Raw genomic sequence first — 27,089 nt, forward strand, 5'->3', positions numbered from 1 at the left:
TGCCTTCTCCTTCTTTTTAAATTAGTCATAGCTCCAATCTCCTATATATCCTGTCCTCTGTGCTCATTGGCTTGTATGTATGTGTATAAATGTGAAAGTGTGTGTGTGTGTGTGGTGTGTGTGTGGTGTGTGTGTGTGTGTTTAACTGTATGGTCACTGGATTTAGACCTAGATTCATTTCTTACTGGACTTTGTCACTTACAAGTTTATGACCCGTGGGCTACTGTATGAATTCCTAAAACTCTTTGAGCCTCTGGCTTTTGTTTTGCTTTTGTTTGTTTCACACATGTGTGTATGTGCAAAACACATAAATACAGATTCTCCTTGATTTATAAACTCATCCTAAGTTGAAAAAGTGCACCTTGAATACCAGACATCCAGCTTCGGCAGCACAGCACACTGTGGAGTGTCAGTTGTTCCCCTTGTGTGATCACCTTGCCACTGCCCAGCATCTTTAGAAAGTATCGTTCAACATTTGGATAGCCCAGAAAAAGATGAAAATTCAAACTATGAAGTACAATTTATCCTGGATACCTGTCATTTTTCATCATCTTAAAGTTAAAAAAAAATGTAAGTTGAACGACCCTAAGTTCAGGATTGCCCGTAGATAGAAGCCCCTTGCCAGAGGATTTGGGAATTAAACGGGATGATGTTTTTAAGCATTTCCATGTAGTTCCTGCAACAGGATAGGTGCTAGCAAATTGTAACTCTCACTTTCATCCTTTTTACTTTATCACTCAAACTCCTGACCAAAGACCTACATGACCATCACTTCTTAAGCTAAACAAACTGCTCTTATTTGGTTAGGGATAAAGTACAAAGAAGGAAATCAGCTGAAGGAATGAAAAAAATAGTTTTATCTACTAAGCACATAGCAGAGTGCCACATTTTCTAGTTCCACATTGTATTTTATATCCATTTCCTCACCAAATCCTTAACTTGTTTGCCCTGTGAAATTGGTTTTATGGTGCAAATTACAGCTGAGAAGCTTAAGGCTCAGAGAATAACTGTTCACAGATCCAGCAAGTAGCAGAGCTGACAGTGCCCTCCAGGCCTAGGAATGCCAAGGCCATTGTTCTTTCCACCTCTGACACAGAGGGCCACCCTTGAGACAGCAGAGGAGACCATGCATCAAGCAGAGGACACAGTAAAACCAAATGCCCAAAGAGAGGCTATGTGATTCTGTAGCACACAGTGAATTTGAGATGGGTGAGGGTCAGGGTTAAGGCTACAAAGATGACCAGGGATCTGATCACAGAAGGTCTTAAAAGCTGCATTGAGGAATTTGGGAATTATCTCAAGGTTGAGAGTTTTAAACAAGGAAACAAGAAGGCCGGATTTGAGCTTCTGCAGTGATTTTTGCATATCCAATAAACATTCACCTAGAGTTACCAAAGCCTGGTTCAGGGGAGCCCTCTGGGAAGGACATCTTGGGGAGCAAGAATACTTGGGAGCTAGCTGGAGCCTCTCACTGACTACATCTATCCTTAGGGCATAGAGCACTTGGGTCTTGTGCTGCAGGTAGGAATTCTAGGACTCCAAACAGATGTCAGCATGAACCTAAGTAGTGGGCCACAGCACCTATCCTGGAAGAGGAAGAATGGTGGGTTCTACAACCATCAGGAGAATCAGGTGACAGATTGGGTTATTCCCTTTGCATGTTTTGCTCCTAGACTCTCCTTCCTCTGGTACAAACAGCAGCCTAGTCTAGAAGGTTGCCCAGAAGGTGCTCAGTGGCAGGCTACCTGACCTTGAGGTTATTCTACAGGGAAAAGAGAAAGCCAAGTGCCTTTGAGTGGGATGAGAAAGAGGAAAGATTTGGACCAGGGATTTAGCTCAGTGGTTACATTGCCTGCCTCACAAGCACAAGGTTCTGAGTTTGATCTCCGGTACCAAAAAAAAAAAAAAAAAAGAAAAGAAAGAAAGAGGAAAGACTCCCCAAGACTAAGAATAGGGTGGAGATTTCCATGGAGGTGGCCAAGTGGCACATTCAGCCCAGGAGGCCAGATACTGGTATGGCAGTACCAGAGATCTACTGGTATGGCAGTACCAGTGTCTACATGCAGGGGACCATGCTAGAAGGACAAGGAGGGAATCTTTAGTGTCATAGTTACAGAACTGGACTGAACACATTCCAGGTAGCAGCCTGCCAGGATAGTGCATTGCCCTAAAGAAGAGGGCAACAACCCATCATCTCTTCTCGTCAACAACTGATATAGTGCTTCCAGCCATGTCAACAACAATGTGAACTCAGGGTCAGATTTAATTAGACTTCAAGGAAATATAATAATGTGATATTTCTTGTACAGTTGAGTTGTAATGTAGGATTCCTACCCCAGGACACTTATAAATCGGGCATTATTCTAACACTGTGATCCTTCATCTCCCAGTTTTTGGTTGTCAGAACAGCCTTGAACTCAGAAAACTTCACAGGAAAAAAAAAATGACCACTGAGATGAAAAGCAATAGCACAAACTCAGTCTGCAGAAGGCATGCTGGGCTTCAGGGGAGCAGACTCATCTCTCCATGTCCTCCTGGGGCTCCCTTCTGTCTGGTTATAGTCCTCTCTCTGCAGACTTGCAGTCCTCTCTCTGCACTGTCTTGCAGGTTTTTCCTTCTTGATTCCCCAAAATTTCAGCCTGCCTAGGAGGTTAGTATACAGAGTTCAGCTCAGGTCCCACTCTCTACCATCTCCCAGGGGAAGAAACAGAATGAAGGGATAAAGACTCATGTCACATCTTATCTTTGAAACTTTGTTACTGCATTTGCCAGCTAAGCAACATTGTAACAACCAAATGGCAGCAATGTACAATATTCCACACCCACATCCCTTCTCCCTTCACTGAGTATATACAGTGTGCCCATATTATTGATAAAAGACTCATACTGAAGACTTCTACATCATATAGAATGGCAGACGTAAGCCACAAGATCTCAGTGGAGTCTTTTCCAGGACCAAAAACTCATGTTAGCTTTGTGTCTCAAATTCTTTATGTGTTGTGCTAATTCAAGAGAATGTTCTGTTTCATTGTTTACACAACATTCTTGGGCTTTCCCATTGGAATTTCAGTTCACGGTATTAAGTATTTACATGGACATCATGCAACTTCTACAGATATCTTACACTAATTTTATGTATTTTTTATAAATATATAAATACATTTTGATTTTTATTCCAAAGTTTTTTCTCTTGGAGAATTGGGATATATCACAACCACCTGCGTGTCATAATGCGACAAATGTGGTCCTTCACTGAAACAGCTTTCTCATCTGTGCAGTGGGGATACTAATAAAGCTTAATTCACAGGGTTGATGTCATGAAATTGAAACAAAGTACCCAGGAGAATAAGTGGCCGACAAGTATTAGTTCTTCTTATAACCTTGACCCTAAGGGCTAACACTAGTGAATTATTCCAGGCCTGGATTTCTTGGTTTCAGTTCTCCAAAGGATTCATCTGATTGGCTGTGGAGTATGTTTCTCTAGGATCAGGATCTCTCAGAATCTAAATGGTCAGAGGAGAAGGTTCATGTGAAACAAACATAGCCACATAGCTGGTGGTATGGTGACTGCCCAGATGGGGGATGGGTAGGTCTGCTTACTGATGTGTCTGGAGTCAACAAAAGGATTCTAGATCTCATAGCTGAAAGGAACGAGGAGATCATCCGGCCCACTCTAATTTTGCACATTTAGGAAAACACAGTGACCAGCTTGAAGTCACACAACGAATTGGAAGTAGGGGATGCTTCCCTCCCACCCTGTGTCCTATCTAAAGGGCCAGGCAGGGAGGAGCTCCCATCATTCTCTGACCCTTCTGCCTTCCAGGCTCTACCTCAGTGCCTGCGGCTTCAGGAATGTCACAGCCTCACCCTGTCAACACCCTGGAATGCCAGGCTGCAGGAAGTGCTTGGCTACCTGATCTTTTCCCACCCAGCCCTGGCCGCAGGTTTCGCCCACTCCTTCCAGCTGAGAGTGTCTGGTGGCTGCTCAAAGTCCTCCCTCTGTACCTTTGCACAGGTAGTTCCCTTTATCTGGCATTCCCCTTTGCTCTTCCTGCCCATCTGAGTTCCACCCAAATCTGACCTGAGTCTCCTCCAATCTGAATAAATCTACCCTGAAGACTCCTGTCCTATGCCATACTCAAAATAAGAGCACCACGCCTGGCACATCACAGAGACTCAGTCAATATTCCCCAGAAGGAAATGGTGCTCAGCAAACTTTGGTGGAACAGGGATATGGATGAGTAAATGAATGAATGAGTGAGTGGGTCTCTCACCTCGCTATCCACGTGGTTGAGAGAATGCATTGCAGTAAGATAATTTACAAAGGTCCCGGAGCTAGGCACAGAGCAGGTACTCTCTTGTGTTCAGTGGCCTGAACTGATCTGAAGCAATGTAGCCTTCCAGGCCACACCCACCAGTACAACTGGGCTTCCTGAATAGGCCAATTGCCAACATGAAGGCCCCAGCAGGCCTGGCGCCAGGGAGCTGCCCACTGATCTCCAGGAAAGAGTGAAGTCCGAGGTCCTGTCCACCCGCCTGTCCTGCCAATTGAGTGACTACCCACAAGGCTTGCAGTTTGGGGAAAAACAAGGAGGGAAATCAGGTTAAACCAGATGGCAAAACAGGTCTCTTAATCAGCACCCAGGGAGCCCTGGGGCTGGGGGTGAGGTGTGGCTGCCAAACAAGCCAGAATGGCTAGTGGATAAGAGCAAAGGCTCAGCTAGATCCAAGGTCAAGTCCCAGCCTTGTGTGTCGTGTCATAGGCCAGATGAGCTCCCTTCCTGAGGCTCAGATGCTTCACCTATAGGCTACAATAGCTGTAAATTGCTATTTACATATTCACCTGTGGACAGAAACTGACATGGGACAAGTTTTTATTCTTATAGAGCTTAAAATCATAGCAATGTCATCATATGTATGTGTATATGTTATGTGTAACATATGTGTATGTGTAGTTGGCTCCCCGTATCATCAGGCTCTGCATCTATGGATTCAACGAACTGTAGATCAAAAATGTTCTGGAAAATATATTACACCTGTCCTGAAAACATATAACTTTTTTCTTCTCTAAATAATACCGTAGAACAAATTTTACACAGCACTTACATTGTACTAGGTACAATAAGTATCTAGAGATGATTCGAAGGATATGAGAGGATATGCACAAATTCTATGCAAATACTATGCTATTTTTTAAAGAGATTTGAACATCTGCAGAATTTGATATCCATGGGGTTCCTGGAATCCAGCCCTCTTGGATAATGAGGAACAACTCTGTCTGTGTATGTCTTATAATACATCACCAATCGCCCTCCCTTAAGAGGGCCAGCATTTTTTCTGGGTTTTCTATTTTTAATTTCCCTCTGTTTCTTCCTCAATTTTTATTTTGTGCAGTTGAGAGGGCTGGGCCAAGGGCCTTTGTTGCTTTACAGTCCCTGTTCCTCCACTCCCATTCCTATCCCCACCCACAAGGCCACTCCCTTACCAGCTTCAGAACTTTATTCTAGTGTCTCCTGCTCACAGACATCTCCCCTGACCACCTTATTGAATAATATAACCTTCCTGCTCCACCCCTACCCTTACTCCCTTCCCTGATCTGCTTTCTCTCCAGAGCTCTTTCCCCATTTGATCTTCTGTCCCTTCCTGTTTGGGCCCATTGTCTAACTCTCCATAGGAGGGCAGAGATTTGTGTCTATCTTGTTCCAACTGTATTCCAGGGTCTGAAAGAATGCCTGGCACAGAGGAGGCCCTCAATAAGTATTTGTCAACCAAATAAACAATTGAGTACATATTTGATTTTTTAATGTCTTTCTGTGGCAAAAAAAAAAAAAAAAAGTGAGCAGCCCTATGTCAGCTTTCAAAATTGGGGACATTGGAAGGGAACGGATTTCACTGGTCTATGAAAGTTTTAAATTACTGGGAAAATGTAGGTGACAATATGGGCACATTTCATGCCACGTGGTAAGACTCTGACTGGTCCCCAGAGTTCCTTCCCCTTTCTTGCCTCCTCCGGCCTTTATCTGTCCTCCCCAGGCCTGTCCCCAAGTCCTGCAGGGCGCACAGGCCCACATCAATTTTTTTCCCATACTAGGTCTAGGACCCTCTGTCTTTTCGATTTTCCTACTTCCCTTATTTTCTTCAAGGATCTGATTACAGACCTGGCTGAGAGAAGCAGCCAGGCCATAGCTAGCAGGAGTCACAAGGGCTGATCCTCCTGGGGATCCTGACCAGGACTCTGTCTTAGCAAGCTAGGTCAAGAGTCACATGCTTTTATGATCCAAGGTCACAAATGAAAGCCATCGAAGGTGTTAGTGTGTTTGCTTCTCGGTTTCAGGCTTGCTGTTTAGAATTGTCTAAGTGTTGGACTCTGAAGACCATCTTGACCCTAGGGACACTGGTACAAGGCAGGAATGCCCGGAGAAGCAGCTGAGCTGAGGAAGGGTAGGGCCAGCTTTCAGACCCTGGGCCAGAGCTAAAAGGAGGCTTAGAGATGAAATAATGTAATGAAATAATTTGAGCCTGGAGAAGAGTGAGGACCAGAGAGGTTCAGGGGATTACTTCAGATCTCACTTAGAAACAGTAAGAACCTGATTTTTTTCCCCAGTCCCCATCCAGTAACCTCTGGCAAGGTGGGAGGGCTCCATCCCTACACTTGCACTTCAGAAGGCCCTGCCCCCTAGTGAGGAGTTTCAGGGAAAAAGGGAAGGTTCCCTGTTGGATCCCACATGTCCCCTCCAGAGGACACTCTAGGATTCCCTGAGGCCACTTCCAGGAATGCAGGGTCCTCTCCCCACCATACTCCCCCCACCGTGGCTAGAGGGGGCTCCCCTAGGCCTGAGGGCTGACCATGAGGCAGCTGCTTTTGGGAGACATGGGCTGAGCTTAAGTGTATGAGCCGATGTCTAGATGGCTGTCCAGAGCCACTCACAGGCTGGACACCATGTGGTATGGGGAGTGGAGAAGGTGGCAGCCACATGCTGGTGAAACCCTAGGGAGCCCCATAATCCTGACCTGGCCTTCTAGATCACTGGGAAGTTCCATGGTCACATTGGGAGATATGACAAATTTTTTTTTTTTGGAGATATGACAAATTTAATGTTTGTTAGCTTCACCTAACACTTTGGAAGTACTCAGACATTAAGTCTACAACCCTGTGGGTGAGCCTGTGGTCCCAGGGCACCTGCTGCAGCATCAGCCTCCAGCATAGCGTGCTGGGCCCACAGGAGACTTAAGTGCCCTGGCAGAGCTGGACTTGGGAGAACAGGCCACCATGGCATCTCCTAGCATAGGTGCTTTGCATCTTAGATCCAGGGTCATCTTCACTTCACCTTTTCAGCTCAGGAAACTCAGACTTACAAGACTCTGGCCAAAGTGGCACAGCTAGGAACCCGGGACCATGGGCTCTCACTTTCCTCTAGTGGTAAGTTAAGTTTGAAGTAACAAAAGAAAGAGACAGGAAAAGATGGGCTTCACTGTCTGGGAGGCAGGCTTCAGCACCTGCAAGCTCTGCTGTCTGGGCTTCTGGCTGGCCACTTTATCCAGCCAACCAGAGTATGCAGAAGCTCTGTGTCTCATCACCTGGTTAATGCTACAGTCCAAGCCTTTACCATTGACTTGATTTCTCAAAAAGGAACTGATTTAGGAGGAGTGGGAATGACTGTGCAAGAAACCTTCAGATGTGGTTTTTCAGAAAGTCAGTTTTCTGTTTACCTTTCCTGAGAAGCTCCTAGTCCTCTCTAAGACAATTTCCTAGCGAAGGGAGATCTCACCCAAGCTTCTGTTTAATTGTTTTGGAGGAAATGAGTTGAACCAGAGGGCTCTGTCAGACCTTGACACTCTTGCATTTAAGACTTGTCCCCATTGGTTCCATCTGCCACTCCAGTCCTACCTCTTCTCATTTCCTCTCCTGGTAAAGGCTGTGGGCTCCACTTCAGCTCCCTAAGCAACTGTCACACTTCTGGAGCACATACTGCTGCTGCCTGGGCTGCCTTTCTGCCCTTGTTCACTCAGCCAGCAATTTTTCTTTCAAAGCCCTGCTTAGTCCCTGGCTTCTCTGGTCCCTCCTACTTGTCCCCAAGCCCTTGAGTTTCCTTCTGTAAGAAGACCCCATCCACTGGGGTCTAATTGGTGCAGGCATGGGATTTGATGAGCCTTTTGTCCCAGTGTGCAGCACATTGCTGAGGGTGGAGTTCCCTCTCACCAAGGGTGTCTTGGAATCACCCCCTCACCTGCTATTTGCTTGCCCATAGAGGACTGACCGTGGCAGCTCTTATTGCCCTCCTAGGATGCTGAGAAGCCTTAACCAGGATCTTTGAGTGATCCATTGGCCACCCAGCCCAGTTTCTTGGCCTGCTCCTCTCTAGGGCCTGGGAAATCTGTCAAACTGTCCTTGTCTTTCTCCTGCTTGGGCAGAGACAGAGGAGTCACAGCAGACTTGTCTAGAATGACACATCAAATTGCAAGGTGACATTTGACCCTTTTCTCAACAATTGCCAGACTTTGCCTTGGGGCAAGGAAGAAGAGAGAAGAGGAGGAATTGTAATGAGGAAAGCAGAGACCCTCTCCCAGGGCCCAGCAGAAGGCCAGGGTGGCAGCATTTCTAAGCAGGATCTGGGGCCAGCTCTGAGGACAAACTGACACAGCATTAGGGCAGAGGGGAGTGGTTGGTTGCCAAACCACATGTGTGGCAGCTGCACTGCTGAGTCATGTTCCTGCATGAGGCCTGGGGAAACCAAAGTCAGAGGCTGCAATCTCAAACTGTCTGGTTAGTGCTGATTCCACCAATTTCCTAAACTTCCAGAGCCCTGCCTTCCTTGGACAGCCCATCTCATACTCCAGGGCACAACTATTGTTCTTTTGTCCCCACCATACTCCCCTTCTTTGAGTAACAGCACCCTAGTTTTCCTGGGTGACACTCTTCCTTCTCTCACCCTCTATGGCTAAGAGGAGTTGGATTCTCTTCTTCCCTCTTGGCCCGGGACAATCAGGTGGCCAAAGTGAAGCTAATCGGAACATTCGCTCATGCTCATGATTAACTCCAGAGCAGCAATACAACTGAATTACACAAATGAGACTTGGTTCCAAGACTTTTGTCAGAAATGTTAGGAATGAAACCCTCTCTTTTTCTACAGAGAGTGCAAACTGTGTAGATATGCCAGCCTGGAGTAGCTGGGGCCTCCATGTGCCCAATGACTGCCTGACCACAAGGGTCCCCACAGTAAGGGAGAGTAAAGAGGGAAGCAAAATGAATATCCAACCTTCCTTCATTTACCTGTGTGGATAGCAATTTTTTCTTCACTTAAGCATGTTTACAGTTGAGCTTCTGTCATGTACACAACACAAGATTTCTGCCTACCAATACTTGGATAGTATCTGTTCTTTCTATTTTCACTCTCTGTGCCCTGGTTTTTGTTTGTTTGTGTTTTGTGTTTTAGACAAGGTCTTGGTATGTAGTTCATGCTGTCTTTGAATTCACCATGTAGCCCAGGCTGGCCTCAAACTCACTGTGATCCTCCTGCCTCAGCCTCCTAGTGCAGGACTATAGGCATGCAACACCACACCTGGCCTTGTGTCCTGGTTTAAGTATCACTATGCTGGACATCTCCTACCATGGATGATTGTATCAAATTGCCAATCATAATTACACAGAATAACAGTAGAAGTTGACTAACTACTACTTGCATTTGCTTTGTATTTATTTCAGTGTTCTTGCAAGTTGATATTCACATCTTATTAACGAAGAGACTGAGAGTCAATGAGACAGAGACTTGTGTGCAGTTAGCAGCAGAGCTAAGAGTCAAATTCACATTGTCTGCCTCCAAAGCACATTCTCTTTGGCCCACTGCCTCACCCAGCTCCTTTCACTCTAGTAAATGCACCAGGAAGTCCAGATAATGTTTCTCACAGAAGGATTGCAGATTTGAGATGGCAACACTTCGGTTGCTTAGAAGCACGGGACATGAGTGTAGCCAGGTTCTGTCAAATATTCTAAACTCCATAGATACTCGTTAGGGGACATACTATAATTTTGGTTCATCATTTTTCTTCTGCCCTCACTGCTCTCCCCCCACCCAGTTTCCATTGCATCTTTAATTTTGTTGCTGCCCCCTCACAATTCAGAGGCAGCCCACATGTCCACAGCTGAGCGATCTCTTGTGTCAGAGATGGAGATCTGAGTCTGTTGCCTGGGCCATAGGCTCTCCCTTGCATCTTAGCCCCACTCAAACCAGATAGATTGGAGGGGAGAGGGGATAATTTCCTGGGGCGAATAAGGGTTCTGTTACCAGCAAAGCTAACCATTGCATCCTACCCAACAGCCACTCCCAACCTAAGACCTCAGTTGCCCAAAGCAACAATAGTCAATTTGGTTCCATTGTATGTCAAGCTCTAGGTGGAACACTGGAAGGACAAAGAGATTGAGCACAGATTTGTCACTGACCCCAGTAGTGAGTAACTCACTGAGAATGCATGGACATGGCTGAGCTACCAAGATTCCATAGGATCAGGTAACAGCTAAGGAAGACTAGGGCAGTATGGGAGCATCTCATGTTTCTTGAAGGTGCAGAAAGGGGTATAGGAGAAGATAACATGGGAACTGGGCTTCCCATTTACTAGGATGGGATGGTTGGGAACAGCATCTCTGGCAGAGGGGAATAGCACATGCAGAGGTACAGAGGTGTAGGAAACCTGGCATGTTTGGGAAAGACAGTATGGCTTGGTAGCAGTGCAAGACAGAAGGAGAGAAGGGATTGAGAGGCTTATCTTGAGGAATAAGGGAAAATAAAAACCAGAAAGCAATCAGTGTTTGGATCACTTTTTCTGGCCTTTTATCTAAGCTAGTCTTCCTGGTGGAAAGGGTACTTCCCTCAGAGGAGGAAGGGTTCATTTTGAACACAACACAAAAATTCCTAAGAGTTGAATGTGAAACAGGGACACTAGGGAAGCCTGAAATTCCAGCAAGGGAAAGGGGCTGGGCAAGAGAGGAACAAGTCAAGGAAGGGAGAAGTCAAGGAAGGGAGAAGTCAAGGAAGGGAGAAGTCAGTAGCTGAACTCAATGAAAACATCCATGAGTAGTCTTGCATGGGAATTTGGGGACACAGAGATTTATGAAATAGCACCTGGCCCTACAGGCTCACAGGCTGCTGGACAGACAAAGAGACAAAGACAGTAGAGCGGGCTGAGTTCTGTAACAGCAGAAGGCTCAGGGGTTGTGGAAGCACCGGAGTCACTTGCTTCAGCTCAGGATGTTAGACAAGGCTTCCTAGAAGAGGAGCTCTTGAAATTGGGCCTTAATGGATGAGTAGAAGTTTTCTATCTAGAGAGTGAGATGCTCTTGTAATTCTCTGCATCCCCAATTTCATTAAGATTGATGCAACTATAAGTGCCTAGCCAATTCCTTTCGTTTTTGTTAAGGTCCAAGAAGATACAGACTCTGTCTTATCTAGCTCATTAAATTATCTTCTATGCAGTACTCCCCCTTACCTACAGTTTAGCTCTTTGCAGTTTCATTTACAATGGTTAACTGAGGTCTGAAAATATTAAATGGAAAGTCCTAGAAATAATTTATAAGTTTAAAATAAAATAACTTTTATTATATGATTGTTCTATTTCATTATTATTATTGCTAATCTCTTACTGTGCCAAATTTATAAACTAAACTATCATATTTATGCATATAATAAGGAAAAAAACCCACATACTAAGGTTTGGTACTGTCCATGGTCTCAAGTGTCCACTGGCAGTCTTGGAATGAATCCCTCATGGATAAAGGGGGTGCTGCTACACCTAAAAGAGTGTCTCCTATGCAGTAGAGGCTCAGCAATGCACAGGCACAGAAACTATCAGACTGTGTAAAGGCCTGGTGGACGTTCAACAGGCAGCAGCAGGACAAGCAGTGCAGAAGGCAACAATGACCTTCACTGAGCATCTGATTAGTTTGGATTTTCTCCTCTAAAAGACGAATGATATGACTAAATTTGCATTGATTCATTTATTTGACAAGTAGTTATCAAGCACCTACCATGTGCCTAGTAATAAGTTAGGCCTCAGGGATAGCATGGGGAAGGACCAACTCTTCCATGTGGAGTTGACATTTTTGTAGGTAAACAGAGTGAGCTTGTAAGCAATTAAGAAATAATATCTTCTCAACCAGTGATGAAGATAGAGCAAAGACAGGTAATGCACTCAAGAGTGATGGTGGGAAAAGGGAGAGACTTGGGGGTAAGTGGGAGGGGTCAGGTAAGACTACTATTAGCTGCAGGGAGCAGAAAACCTGACTCATAATAACCTGACATGTGTGAATTTATTTATGTCTTGCAACAGGAAGTCCAAGAGGTAAGTGTATTTAGTCTAGGGCTGAATGTCAACTCCATGGTGATATCGAAAAACCAGGTTACTATGTCTTCCTGTTCCACCTCCTCAGCATTATCTCTGATACTTTAATCATTATCTTGCTTTCCATTTTTTAAAAATGCTCTTCAATTTTTTAAAGATGAGAATGAAACTATGCATTTTATATTTATTCAGAAGTGCATGACTATAGTTAGCAATAACATTATATATTTAAAAATAGCTAGAAAACAAGATTTTCTCATCACAAAGAAATTTTCTTGTCACAAAGGAATGTTCTCGTCACAAAGAAATTATAAATGTTTAAGATAATCAATATACTAGTAATTCAAATTTAATCATCATGTATTGCATTCATGTATTAGAACACCACACTCTGCCCCATAAACATGTACTATTATGTGTTATGTAAGAAAAGAAAAAATATCGAAGGTGATGTCTCACTGACACATAAGTTTCTCCAACCAGAAAAGTTTAGCAAAGACTAATACAAAAATGACATCCTGTGAGTATGACTTTTCTGGGGTGGAAAATAGGGAAAAGGGGTTACTGTGATTTGAATGTTTCCACCAAAAGTTCATGTGTTAGAATCTTAATTTCCAATTTTACAGTGTTAGGAGGTGAATTTTAGTGGCTGTTGTTTAGGCCACGAAGGCTCTAACTTTCTAAACAGACTAACGTTCTTGTAGGACTGAGTTTGTCTTCATGAGAGTGTGTTGTTACAAAGCACATGTGCCCCTTGTCCCCCCAACCCTTTCCCTTTTTCATGTTACAAAACAGTAGCACAAGGTCCTCACCAGAAGCCAAGCAGAACCAAACAGCATGCTCGTGGCCTTCCCAGCCTCCAGAATCCAAAGTTAATTAAAGCTTCCATTCTTTATAAATTGCCGCACCCGTGGTATTCTGTTATAAAGGTAGAAAATAGACTGAAACCAGACCCATAGCCTGGTTTCAGTTGATGTGGTATACAAATGGAGGGTATTTGGTACATATGTATGCATGCATGTGCAAAATGATCAATTCCCATACTAAACTGCAGCAGAATCCAGTATTCAAAACTTCAAACAGCCGTAACAGCATAGCTTCCATCTCCTCCTCTCCCTGAAGAAACTTAGAAACATTTTAGAGGCAACATTAGGCTTCCTAAATTTCATACAGTGGGAGCCATGGGACCACATGACTGCAGATGACACTTAATACACAAAAAGATCCTCTGGGGCTGTGGAGATGGTGGATTTATGGAGAAAAGTCTGCAAACAGGGAAGCAAAGGATGGGCCAGAAGGGGCCCTGAGAAAGGTAGGGAGATCTGGGCAAGGGCAGGTGAGAAGGACTGGGAAAGTGAGGGAGCTTTGAGAATTGTGAGACAATGCCAAAATGGTGACAGCCCAAGGAAGAGCCAAATACAGTAAAGGGCCAACTGACGTGATGGGACGCAGATGCAGCTGCAGAGATCAGTGAGCCTCTCTCAAATGATCAGCAATGTCAGGCTCCTCCATCTGTGACTTCCCTGGAAAAGTCAACCTGGTTCTGAAGGCTTTCTGGAAGCCACAATGTTTTTAAAGTCTGCCTGTATTTTTTTTGTTAGTGATGATCCAAACACTCATTATGTGCTGGGCAACCATTACTGCCTTGGGAGTGGCTATCATGTGTAATACCATCCACCAAAAAGGGATGTAGTCAAGGGAGCCCTTGCCACAGCCAGGGCAACACCATGTGAACTGTCAGCCTCTGAAACTGTGAGACGGGTGTTTATCGAGACAACATAAATCAGACTAATACAGGAGCCAATGAAAATCTATTAAAAGATCAAAAGTATAGCATCAGATCTTTGAGGAATTTTGGGGAAGGCAGACAAAGCAACTCATATCTTGGGCCCTGGTCACTGCACACTTGAGTGGGTCACTGGTTGGTGACAATTCTGTTGGGAAGTGGTATAAATTACTCTGAAAAACCATAAAGCAATGGCTATTCTTACCAAGAATGGGAGGGTAGGTAGCTAGGAAAGGTTCCTTGGTGATAGCTTATGAATGCATTTATTTTTCTTTAATGTAGCCAGTTAAACTGGTTGCAGTTCATCAAATGTTCCACCCTTCCAGGGCCAGGCACTGTTCTGAGTACTGAGGAAGAAAACAGCAAAACTCCTTCCCCTTATATAATTCAGATTTCTAGTAGGAGGAGACACTCAAAATTCAAAATAAACGAGTGGTCTATATATAGTACGCTAGCTGTTTCCTTTTGTTTTTCTATGTTAAGCAGGCCTCCACAAACATCTTAGAGCTAAATGCTGTGCACATACATTCTTTATGACATAGCACTTGTTAAGTCAAGTTGCCTGATTCTTCTTTAGCCATGAAGTCAGTAGGAGATTTGGTCCAGACACGTTCCAGGCAATCAGAAGAAGGCAAAGTTTTGGGCATCTGTTGCCCTGCTGTTTTTTAAGGAATTAAAGATGGGTGCACTGAAAACTCAAAGGTGAAATGTCTAAAGGGCAGTCAATTGATAAGCAGGACCCAGTTACCCACTTCACAGGCTGAGGTGGTACAATGATTCACCATCATCTGCCTGCAAGAGTGTTCTATGCCCCACAAGGAGCTGGTTGCCATGGGTAAATACGCATGTCTTATGACTTAAGACCCTATTAAGTGTAGCTCTTGACAGAAGACAAAGTGCTTTCACAATTGTTTTCTCACTTCATTTCCCAAACAATGTTGCCAGATTTAGCAAAGAAAATTACGGAACATGGTAAAATTTAAGCACAACATATGGAACATACTTATATTTTAAAAATAGTCATTTACCTGTTATTCAAATTTAACAGAGTGTTCTGCATTTCATCTTGTGACAATAACTCTAACCAACCCTCAGAGGAAGGATATAGTAGTGTCCCCAATAGTCAGATGTCTAAAGTTCAGAGAGTAAATTGCCCAAGGTCACTAGATCTAGAAGAACTGGGCTCTTCAAGCCATCAGGCCTGCACTGGGGCCACGTGTGAGGATCTTAGGGCTGGAAAAGGGGAAGGGAGTGACCCAAGATCAGTGGACAGCAAGGTGCTCACAATGGAGCATTGAGGAGAAGGGTTCTGACTCTTTCTTGCAACTTGTTTTGGGTGCATTTACTAGACCAGGGCCCATAACAAGGCTGAAAATTCAGGAAGCCATCTGGAGCTGAGTGCTGAGTCATAGAGCCCCAGAGAAAAACAAGAACATCATGACGCCAGAGCAGGGGGTGGGGAGCAATTTCCCTGGAGATTGCAGTGGGCACCTGAAATAGAAACTGTCCCTCTGACGCATCTGTTAGAAGGCTGAAGTCCCTAACAGGTCTCCATGAGATTACAATGCAACACCTTTTAAGTGTTGTTTGATCATATAGGAGAATGTTCATAAATCAGTTGTTAAAATACAGCCTCTGTTTTGAAAATGTTATTTATTTATTCATTTATTTAGAAGCCCTCTGTTCAAATCTTGGCTCTTCTGCTTCCTTCTCTCACTACTTCTTTGTCCTTGGGCAGTTTCTTACATTTTCTGACTTTTTTTTTCATAGTAAGAATCCTTGTCTCCAGACAGAGTTTGAGTTTCAATGAAATTACATTTTTCCAAAGCTTCTTGCATAGATCTGGCACACAGAAGGTGGTTCAGCAAATGGTAGCTCTTATTAGCTTGAAGGCATAAAAATATATTTCTGTTAGGTGGGTGTGGGAATTTGATCGGTGAGAGGTCTTCACTCTTGAGGGAGTTTTGGACTAAGTTCCAAAATTTTGGTTAAGGAGAGTGATTTCTTTCCCTCTCCTGGCCTAAGAGAGGTCCTAGTTGGGTCTGGATGACACCCCCCCCATACACATACACACTTTTCTGGCTAGTAAGGATAAATACATGCTCAGTGAATATTTACACAATTTCAGTTCCTTCTTTTCCACAAATATCTTCTTTAACATTGTACATGTTACTGGCTCGTGTTTATTAGGGGTAGAGAAAAGCAAAATTAAGTTAAATACTACATTCTTATTGTTTTTAATGATTGTTCTGTGCCAGGGACTAAGAAACTTGCTGCTTTTGAATTGTTAGACCAAGCCCTTCAGATCAGTAGTAGTATGATTCCCATTTTATGGGGAAACGGGCTCAGAAGAGTTGATTATGTTGTCCCAAAGTACAGAGATAGTAGGTGGCAGAGTTGGGGTTCCATCCCAGCCCCAGTTCTCCCAAAGATTCTGACTATGACACTATGAATGAGCTCTCAGAGGGCAAAAAGCACTCAGGTGGAGATTTCGGCTTACTCATGCACAAGAGGATATAAGCACTGCAAGGTAGTAAGATGATTATATGTCAGAAAAGAGGCTAACAATCACTTAGGGCAGTTTTGGGCTGAGAGGAAACCTTGAAGGTTAGACCATAGAAGGGGATTTCCAGAAAGTGTGATAAAATGGAGTAGGATATAGAGTGAAGGCAACACAGAAGACTTGGCCAGGTAAGAGCAGGGCTCAAAAGAGGCAGCTAACTGAGCCCAAGGTGTGCTTGGACAGAAAAAGGAGGAAAATTGAGTTCCTAGAGGTTAGAGGAGGCAGACCACAGTGGTTTCCAGAACTGATAAACTCAGCCTTGTGTAGAGGATACCTACATATTTCACATTGCACATGATCAGTAGGGCTAAAAGTTGTCATTATTGAAAAAGGAGGTAGTTTCTCCAGAATAAGTAGGCACGATCTGTCTTATGCAATGAAGCAACCTTAGCTCTCCTGAGTAAGAGGAAATAATGACATTCCATGGCCTTCAGAGGAGTCCACTAAGAAGACCAAAGACTTAAGGGTCATTAAAGCAAACCTAGAGATGGTAAAACCTTTCTGCAGGTCAGAAAGTTATGGAAAGATATGTCAAGCAGATTAAAGCTATGTAATGCTCTGATCCTGTAATTTCATTGCTAGGAATTAATCCTAGGAAAATTGTAATGGAGAGGTGCAAAACAGTATGTATGGACAACAGTAGTCATTGTAGTAGATAGCATTAATTTCCAAACATAGAAATGTCCCACCTAGCTAATAACAAGCTTGGTTAAAAATTATTATACATCTGTACTACAGCACATTATATTAGTACTAAAAGACAATGTGATTGCATCATGATAAATTTTAAAAAGTCAAGTTACAAAACATTCAATGTAGCAGGATCCCATCTTGTAAATACATTAATTCAATTCATTCAATTGTTAAATATTTAATGAATATGTCGTGTGCCTGGGACTATTCTAAATGCTGGGAACACAATAGGGAACATGTTCAGTATATAAAGTGGAGGAGCCAGGCAATCAATATACATGCAACAAATAAAATAATTGCTGAGGGTAATACAACATCATGAAGAGAAGGCTAATGCAACACCGTGTAAGATGTAATGGTTCAGGGTGAGTGATGAAGGGAGGATTATCCAAGGAGGTAACATTTTGATTGTGACCTGCATGCTGAAAAAAACCCAGCTATGAATGTCTGGGGAAGAGCATTTCAGGCAAAGACCAAAGCCATGAGGAGCTGTGTGATCAGTGTGTAATGGGGAGAGAAAAAAGATAAACATTGTGTGGTTAAGGAGAGACAAGGTAAGAAGAGCAGCTACAGGCTAGATCATGTAAAAACTGACAGATAGGGTTAGTTGTTTACAAGAATTTTGGATTTCATTCCAGGTGCTGTGGGGAGCTACTGGGTTTTAAGTAAGGCAATGATATATTTCCATTTATATTTATGTATCCAGAAGGAAATGTACTGTCAGGTCAGTTAAGATTATCCATGAGTAGAGGGGTAGTGAGCCATTTTCATTTCTGTGTGCTAGTCTGTAATTGCAAATTTTTGACATTAAGACAAATTATCATTCCTCTTTTCAAGAAACCTCATCAGAGAGCATTTTCTTGTCCTCCAAGACATACCATTCCTGTGTGCTGAGAGGCTTCAGACTCTTCTAGTTATTTTGAAATATACAATAAGTGGTGGTAGACTATTGTTACTGTCTCTGCTGTAGAACACTAGAACTTATTCTTCCTCTCTAACTGTATGAGTCCCCTTATCCCAGCTCCCTATTCCCTTTCCTTCTACCTTTCCCAGATCAAGTGACCTGTTTCCGTGAGATCAGCCTGTAAAGTCCCATCACAAAAAATACATGTATTGAATTATCCTGCTGTATCCCCAAAATATATGGTAATGTCAATTAAAAATTAAAATAAATTTTTAAATATTAACTTTAAAACAAAAAAGGAACTAGAGAGCAACATCAACAATCTTTCTTTTTCCTTTTTTTTTTCTTGGCAGTAATGAGACAGAATATTAGGGTGTGGCGAAACTGGCTGGGAAGTAGGCCGGACCTCTTAACAAGATCCTGGAACACACGTAGAACAGTTCCCAAAGCCCTGCACGTGGACTTCTCATGAGAACTTGAATAAGTTTTCGATAGGCTGCCCTAGACTCGACATCAGCCTGAGGCATAGGATCCCAGCACTGCCTCTTATGACCCATGTGCAGAAGTTTTCATAGGTTTCTTCTCCATGTGGATGACATAAAGGTCACACACACCAAGAAGAGTTTGCTAGCCTGGCTTTTCTTATGATAGCCCACCCTGCATCCTCCATGGTGCACTTTTATCTTGCTTTTTCCTCTCTTACTTGGCCCAAGCTTGCTCTGCAGAGCCAGTTTCTCCCTCTCTCTCCACTTTTACTTTTTCAAATAAACTTTGCCTCTGCTTTTTCTCTTGTTTCATTCAATTCTTTGTTCAAGACTAGAAGAACCTGGAGTATAACTCCAGAAAAAGAGGCAAGAAACCCAAATCCCAGTAACACTTACTTGGCGAGTCACTTTAAGAAGGAGCTACTGTCAGGTAAAAAAGCTGAAAACCAAGACCAGACCAGGCCACAACAAGCATTTATTGCAGCGACAATCTGCTGGGCTGTCTCTGAGCAAAGGAGAGTCAAAGGCAATATGGCCAGGACAGGAAGTGCCTTTTATAGGAGCTGGGGTGGGGTTGAATGAGGTAATGGCTAGGGACTGGAGGAGCCTGTGATGTCACTAGCTGTTAGGAGGAGAGCAAGTATTACGTTACTCTTTTGGTGGGAGTAGAGCCATGTCGGGAAGAAGAAAGTAGCTATTATATACAGCAGCCACCCTAAATCAGAGGGAAATCTATCAGCTACCTGATAACATTTTGCTGAGGCAGACAGAAGTAAAGTGCAGGTGTGGGAAACCAAGGTGAGGGCCATAATTTTTGTTTCTCTCAGTGAGGCTTTTTTTCTCCTCTCCTTATTTCCCTCACTGTCACCCCTAAGCCAGAAATAGGGGAACTCTTCTCAAGGCACTATGGAGGGGGCTTCTTGGCCCAGCTGTGGGGATGAGGGAAGGGAATGTAGGTTGTTTTTTTTTTCTTTCTAGCTGCTTGTGCTCATTCCATGGGTCCTTGTTGTCCACATGGTTGTTTGTAGTTTGGAAATTAATGAAGTCTCCATTTACCCCAGTTTTGTAAATGGCTTTTCTTTATTAGTTTGTGTTTCATTTGTTTGCTACCTTTTTTAAAAAAAATTAACCTGGTCTCCACTTACCCCAGTTTTATGAATGGCTTTTTATTTCTTGATTTGTGTTTTGATGTGATGCTAGGATTAAGGGTGCCTCACCCCGGTGTTTCTTTCTCAGTTCATGTAGTGTTGGGATTAAAAGTGAGAGGCTAGGATTAAGGGGGTCCCATCCTGGATGTGGGTAGCACCAAGAAATAGAATCATAGAATCATGTGGCTAGACATGTGTTTATGTCAATTGCCACCATCTTTTTCTTTTTTTCCCCCCTGGGAGACAAAGAAGGGTCTAGGATGGGGACATTCAGAGTATCTTTCTCTTCCTAGATGGGGGGCACTCTAAATACCATAGTTCCCAAACATCCCCTTTGATAGAGAGTCACAAAAGCCTAAACATAAGGCATTTCATTCCACATTGTATGTTTTAAGTGGAGAATAGTCTCGTAATTTAAAGTAGCATCCCATACTCAGCTCTCACCACCTCCCAGTTTGTACTGAACCCAAGCCATATTGCATGAATAGCTAAGCTGTTCCAGTTTTAGATTGTCAGGATCAAACCTTTCCCATTCATCAAGAATGTGGCCTAGCAGTGAAGTCAGTGAAATCTGTGTGATGGCAAAGTCCAAGAGGTTTCCCATTGGCTCAGGTCTCTCTAGAGAGACCTCCTTAAGATGACATCTCATGCAGAAGGAGGAGACCCGAGGGCTTCACAAAGCATCTCTTGTGAGACCTTAACATAGACCAGACAGATGTGTCTATCTGAGTGATGCTGGCATCATTAAGCACAAAAGAAAGCCTGTCTTGGGGCTTTTGTTTCCATATTTAGACCCATTAACTCATTAGGGAGAAGAAGGTGAGGCCACTTGTTGGCCTTACCCAGTCCTTTAACTCTTGTGAAATAAGGGAGGAATTTCCCCAAGCCAAATTCCCTTAGCCAATTAGTTGAATCTCTTGATGGTCTCACTTGCATTTTGAGTCCCTTGATGACTCTACTTGTATTCTGAGCCCATTAATGGCTCAGCTGGTATTTCAATCCCCTTAATCAGAATGGAGCCAATGGGAAACAAAACAAAACTAAGAATGGGGATAGATTTGCTTTTGTATACGTACAATCTCTTTAATTAAATTTTATTTTTTAATTTTTTAAATTATTTAGTTAAATTTTAAATGCTATTTGGTCTGCTTAGGTCATCAACATAGGATTTTAAATTATCTGCACTTAGGGCCTGGGATTTAGGTCAGTGGTGCTGCCGCCTGCCTTGCAAGCACAAGGTCCCGAGTTCAATCACCAGTACCAATATAAATAAATAAATAAATAAATAAATAAATAAATAAATAATCTGCACTTAAACAAGAAAGAATCCAGCCAGAAATGTGTAGTTCTAGGCAGGATTTGAAACAGGGAGGAAGCAAGGGCATTGCAATTTCCCCTGGGGCTAGAGAGAGCCTAGGCTAGCCAGAACCCTCATTTCTTGCTCTGACAACTGAAGAGGCCCAGGGGAATTGCAATGCCCCTTACCATCTCCTCTGAGAAACCCTGGATAATCTTACACATCATATGTGAGCCAATTCAACTGCTTATTGATACAGGGTCAGCTCATTCTGTTTTTACTTTCTTCCCCCAGAAAACTCTCCTTTAGGTCTATAGCCATAGTTGGGATAAAGGAACCCCCACTAGTCAGAGATTTTTCACTCCTCCTCTGACATGTCACTTTGAAGGCCAAATGTTTAACCATGAGTTTCTAACTGTCCCACAATGTGCTGCTGCCTCACTAGGAAGAGATTTACTAACAAAATTGGAGGCAATTCTCAAATTCCAGCTACGGTCAAAATGGATTTTACTTGCTGGGACTACATCAGGTCTCCCTGACCATATTAGCCAACAAGTACATCCTGCTGCATGGTATAATGGAGTACCTCATAGGGAAGATTCTGTTATGCCAGTAGTAATTAGACTAAAAGACTTCAGCTGATTTCCTAACCAAAAATAGTATCCAATCAAGGAAGAGGCATGTAAAAGCCTCCAGCCTCTCATAAATTAGTTTCTCAAATATGGCCTTCTGAAGGCTTGTCAGTCTCTTTGCAATACTCCCATTCTATCTGTACTAGCACCCTCAGGAGAATATCAGATGGTACGAGACCGTTGCCTCATTCACAAGGCTGTTGTTCCAATCCATTTTCTAGTGGCAGATTCATATACAGTTCTCTCCCAAATTCCAGGAGACACTAATTGGTTCTCAGTGTTAGATTTAAAAGATGCATTTTTCTCTCTCCCCCTACATCCAGGCTCTCAATTTCTGTTTGCTTTTGAATGAGAAAATCTCATTTCAAGAGAAAAGCAGCAATGTACTTGGACAGTTTTCCCGCAAGGTTTAGAGACAGTCTCACCTTTTTGCTTAGGCACTAGAGAAAGACTTGAGGAACTTAAAGCTTAAACAGGGAGTCATCCTACAGTATGTAGATGATATTCTACTTTGTAGCACAACTCAGGGATTATCTAACTATAACACTGTACAGACTCAACTTTCTAGCTAAGAAGGAATATAAGTCTCCAAAGAAAAGACTCAGATATCCCTCCAAAAAGCTCAATATCTGGGATCTATTCTTATACCTGGGAAACAACAGCTGTATAGGGACCAGATCCAGGCTATCTGTGATCTTGGGCCTCCTGCCACCAAACAACAGCTTCACTCCTTCCTGAGGATGGCTGGCTTTTGCAGCATTTGGCTGCCTAATTGTGGACTACCCCAGTCCCTCCAGAGTGACAATGGACCTTCTTTTACCTCTCAAATAACTCAAGGAGTGGCAAAGGCTTTAGGAATAAAATAAAACCTCCATTTCTCCTTGATCCTCAATATACTGGAAAGGTAGAGAAACCCAAGTAGTCCTAAAGCAAGGTCTGGCAAAGCTTTACCAAGAGATGTCTGAGTCCTGGCTATGAGTACTGCCAATAATGCTCATGAGAGTTCATAACATGCCCCAAATTGGGCTGTTTGAGCCCATTTGAGATGTTATATGGGAGGCCATTTCTATTCTGATATGATAGTAGTCCCAGAGACCATGAGGCTCTTATAATATTTTATTAACTTGGGCCAAGTACAGCAGGCTATCTAAATGTTGGTTGTTTTTTGTTTTTGTTTTTTGGTACCAGAGATTGAACTCAGGACCTTGTGCTTGCAAGGCAGGCAGCGGATCCACTGAGCTAAATCCCCGGCCCTGAGGCTATCTAAATGTATGGGAACAGAGTCCTTCCAGATTCTGGCCCAAGAAGACTATCTACTGTCCGTCCTAGAGACTATATAAAAACTTGGAGAGAGGGGACACTTGATGACCAGTTAAAGCCAAAATGGAAGGGCCCCTTCTGAGTAATCCTTGTCACACCCATTGCTGTAAAGGTGGCAGGGATAGATAATAGGATTTATCTTTTTAGAATAAAGTCAGTCCCATCTGAACTGTCCCAACAACAAGATCACACAAAAGGAGAAAGCTCCTGTGAGCCTCTGGAAGACTTGAGATTTCTCTTCAAAAAGTAAAATTCTAGTGCCGCTACAGGAAGCATGGAAATCTGCTCCTCATTTTTGGGCTAATAGTGAAGTTTCTCCTGTCAAATAGGCAGGTCAATGGTCATTAACTCTTTTCTCATTGTTTTCTAACAGGTTTTTCTTTCTTTAACCCAGCCAGTGAGCCACAGCACCTCCAAGTAGTTGGAGAGTACATAACCCCCAGTAGGTAGGGTCTACACCCCCTTCCAGCTTAAAGAAGATATAGAAGACAGAGACCTCTACTACCTAAGCACCTCATAAAAATTATGGGGATATATGTCTCTCATGGGAAAATGAGACAGGAGATTAAAGTGTGGCAAAACTGACTGGGGAAGTAGGCATGACCTGTTAACAAGATCCTGGAACACACACAGAGAACAGTTCCCAAAGCCCTACATGTGGACTTCTTGTTAGAACTTGAGCAGGTTTTCTATACGATGGCCTAGACCTGACATCAGCCTGAGGCATGAGATCCTTGCACTGCCTCTCAGGACCCACATGCAGAAGTTCTTTCAGGTTTCCTCAAGATGTAGATATCATAAAAGGACACAGATGCCAGGAAGAGCTTGTTATCATGGCTTTCCTCATGCCAGCCAACACTGCATCCTCCAGGGTGTACATTTATCTTGCCTTTTACTCTTTCACCGGTCCAGGCTCACTCTGCAGAGTGAGTTTCTTCCTCATTCTTCACTTTTACTTTTTCAAATAAACTGTGCCACTGCTGTTCTGCTCATTTTGTTCAATTCTTTGTTCAAGACTAGATGAACCTAGAATCTAACTCCAGAAGGAGAGGCAAGCAACCCAAAACCTGTTAATGTTTATTTGGTGATCTACTCTTAGAAGGAGCTACTCAATAACAATATTGGGCCTTGATCCCAAGGCTTCCCACTGAGCTAGGCAGCTATTTCATTTTTTTTTTTTATTTTGAGACAAAGTCTCACTATGTTTCCCAGGGTAGGCTTGAATTTAAGATCTTCTTACCTCAGTTTTCCAGAGTGCTGAGATTATAGGCATGTGCTGTGGTTCCTGGTTTATGCCTACCATTCAGGAGGAATTTCAGTTCAAAACGGCTTCTCCCTATACTATCCCATCTGATTTTTACTATTCCCTCTGAGTTTAGCCAGAACATGTTAATTCACTCCATTTTTTAGGTGACAAAACTGAGGTTGGTAGATGCAAAGAGACAGGTAGAAAATGGCTAAACTGGGACCACAATCAAGGTTCTGCAACTCCAAGTCCAACTTTTCCAATTCTTCTACATACTCAGGCTCATGGCTGAGTCTTCATTACATTTGCCTATACATCCCAGAGCCCTAATAAGAAGTCTGGAGAGTAACTTCTCTATCTGGGGGAGAGCAGAGATGGACCCATAGCTCCCAACTACAGATGACCAGTGCAAGAAAAATGGTCTTTCCTTCATGGTAAATGCTCAATAAATACAAAGGTGTGATCAGAACACATGGCGAATATTTATTTTGTTAGTGAACATTTGTAATACATAATGATCTTATTATATAGAGCTGGTGTATGCACATAATGTATCTTCTTTTAAAAAAGTTTTCATCCCTTCAACTTCCCCAACCTCCCTGCTCCTTCCAACTCTTGGTCTCCTTTCCATTTGCAAAAGCTCTATTTTCCTCACTTTTATCCTTTAATTCTTTTTATTTTTCTATTGCCTTTACCTCCCTTCTCTTTCCCCTCCCTCCATCTCATGAATATTTAAATTTTTTGAAATATTGAAGTTAAAGGCACATTACCATTAATCCCCCTCAAAATACTTTCCTTCACTTCTTCAGATACCCTTATCCCATCATTCTTCTCATGATCTGAAACAGTTCTTGAAGTCTTCTTTCACAAATGTCTTCAGTTACACTGAACAAGTCTTGGTTGCCTTGATGTCCTGAATCAATTCAAAACATTACTTTTTATGGTCATTTTTACCTGGAGAAAGCCAGAAGTTGCATAGTGCCTGATCCAGTGAAGAAAATGGATAAGGACACATCATTATGTTTGTATTTGGCAGAAATTGCTATAAATATCTTAAATTGATTCAAGTTATCAAGGCAGCCACAAAAAGACACTCATGAAAGAAGTCTCCTAGAACTGCTTCAGAAAGTGACAAGAACAATGGATAAGTGTGTTCAAAGCAAGGAGGAATATTTTGAGGGAGATTAATGGTAATATGTATTTTACTGTAATAAAATTTTAAATTTTTATTTAAATACTATATTCTTGCATCATATTTTATACTTGTTGAATTAATGCAATAACTCATTTTTGAGGGGAAGGTTAGCTGACTCAACAATTTAGCAGCCAGGTGCTCTCTTCTGTGAAACAGATGGGAAGGAAGGTCTCTTGTCACCTTTGCTACCTTGTATACACCACAGTGTTTCTCCTCTGTGATGTCTGTTTGCCATCCCAACCTCAGAGCCAGCCAACTATGGACTGAACCTTCTATGAACTAGACGAGGATGGTTCTGGTTCAAAGTGCTACAGCTCCCAATGAGGAGGAGGAGGAGACTTCCAGGCCAACCTAGAACTGCTCCCATCACAGAGGAGGCTTCTGGGTCGACGTGCCACAGCTCTCAGTGCAGAGTAGGAGTCTTCCGGGACAACTTACCACTGCTCACAGCACAGAGGAAGCTTCTAGGTTGATGTGCCACACCTCCCATCACAGAGGAGGAGCCTTCTGGGTTGACATGCCACATCTCCTAGAGCAGAGCAGGAGGCTTCCGGGCCAACCTACCATGGATCCCAGCACAGAGGAGCTAAGCCACGCAGGTGCCAGCAGCACCCCTCTCCCTATTGAAATGAGAAGACATGTAAACAAGCCTCAGAACCAGACTTCCAGATCACCTACAGCAACCCCAAAGGGAAACAAGATGGAACACTCTAACACTCAACCACCTGGACTCCCTGAACTAGCAACAAAAGAGGATATGGAAAAAGTGAAATCAGAAATAATTTCTCACATAACAGCAGATATTGTGCCCATAGTGCAAGACATGATTAATAAATCTAGACAGGACACAGAAAAAAAAATAGAGGAGTGGAGGAACATGATGGAATCCCAACATAGGAAACAAATGGAATCCATAAAACAGATGCAAACAGATTTCCAGGAGATTTAAAAACTCCATTGAAAGTTCACACAGCAGAATGAGCCAATGTGAAGACAGAATTTCAGATATAGAAGATAAGATGCACTTAGTGATCAGGAAAAGAAAAATTGCTTTAAAATAGTAAGGGACCACAAGAAATCAATCCAGCAGCTGCTAGATGATGCAAATAAGAATAACATAAGACTGAGTTTAGGAAGAACTCTTGAATACATTGGTGTAGGAAAAGATTTTATGAACAAAACCTCTGTTGCCTGTGAACTAGCACACACAATCAACAAGTGGGATCTCTTCTTATTAAAAAGCTTCTGCACAGCAAGAGAAACCATCAGCAGTGTGAAGAGACAACCCACAATGTGGGAAAAAATTTTCACCTGCTATTCCTCAGACAAAGGTCTACTATCTTGAATCTATAAGGAACTTAAAAAAATCATACCTCCGAAATTTAAACATCTAATCCAAAAATGGGCATCTGAAATGAACAGACATTTCTCACACAAAGAAGTAGAAATAGCAAATAAATACATGAAAAAATGTTCAACATCACTGG

General features: G+C 42.9%; 2 long non-coding RNA genes across 8 annotated transcripts in view; one reads left to right on the forward strand and one right to left on the reverse strand.

Annotated features, from left to right (window-relative positions):
* LOC110344694 (uncharacterized) overlaps nucleotides 1–27,089 on the forward strand; it is a 170,956-nt gene that overhangs the window by 78,361 nt on the left and 65,506 nt on the right. The gene's annotated exons all lie outside the window — the stretch shown is intronic.
* Nucleotides 1–27,089, reverse strand: part of LOC101723394 (uncharacterized) — a 62,530-nt gene that overhangs the window by 22,125 nt on the left and 13,316 nt on the right. For 5 of the 6 annotated variants that reach the window (XR_015444628.1, XR_015444629.1, XR_015444625.1 and 2 more), the window contains exon 2: nucleotides 26,041–26,222. This is a non-coding gene — a long non-coding RNA (uncharacterized LOC101723394). Of the gene's footprint in view, nucleotides 1–102; nucleotides 26,223–27,089 lie in introns of those variants that run through there. The other variant, XR_002387429.2, reaches the window with a different exon arrangement.

The sequence above is a fragment of the Heterocephalus glaber genome, unplaced genomic scaffold (assembly GCF_053883595.1).
Source record: "Heterocephalus glaber isolate CG9 unplaced genomic scaffold, H.glaber_assembly_v1.0 deba00001606, whole genome shotgun sequence".
NCBI lineage: Eukaryota > Metazoa > Chordata > Mammalia > Rodentia > Bathyergidae > Heterocephalus > Heterocephalus glaber.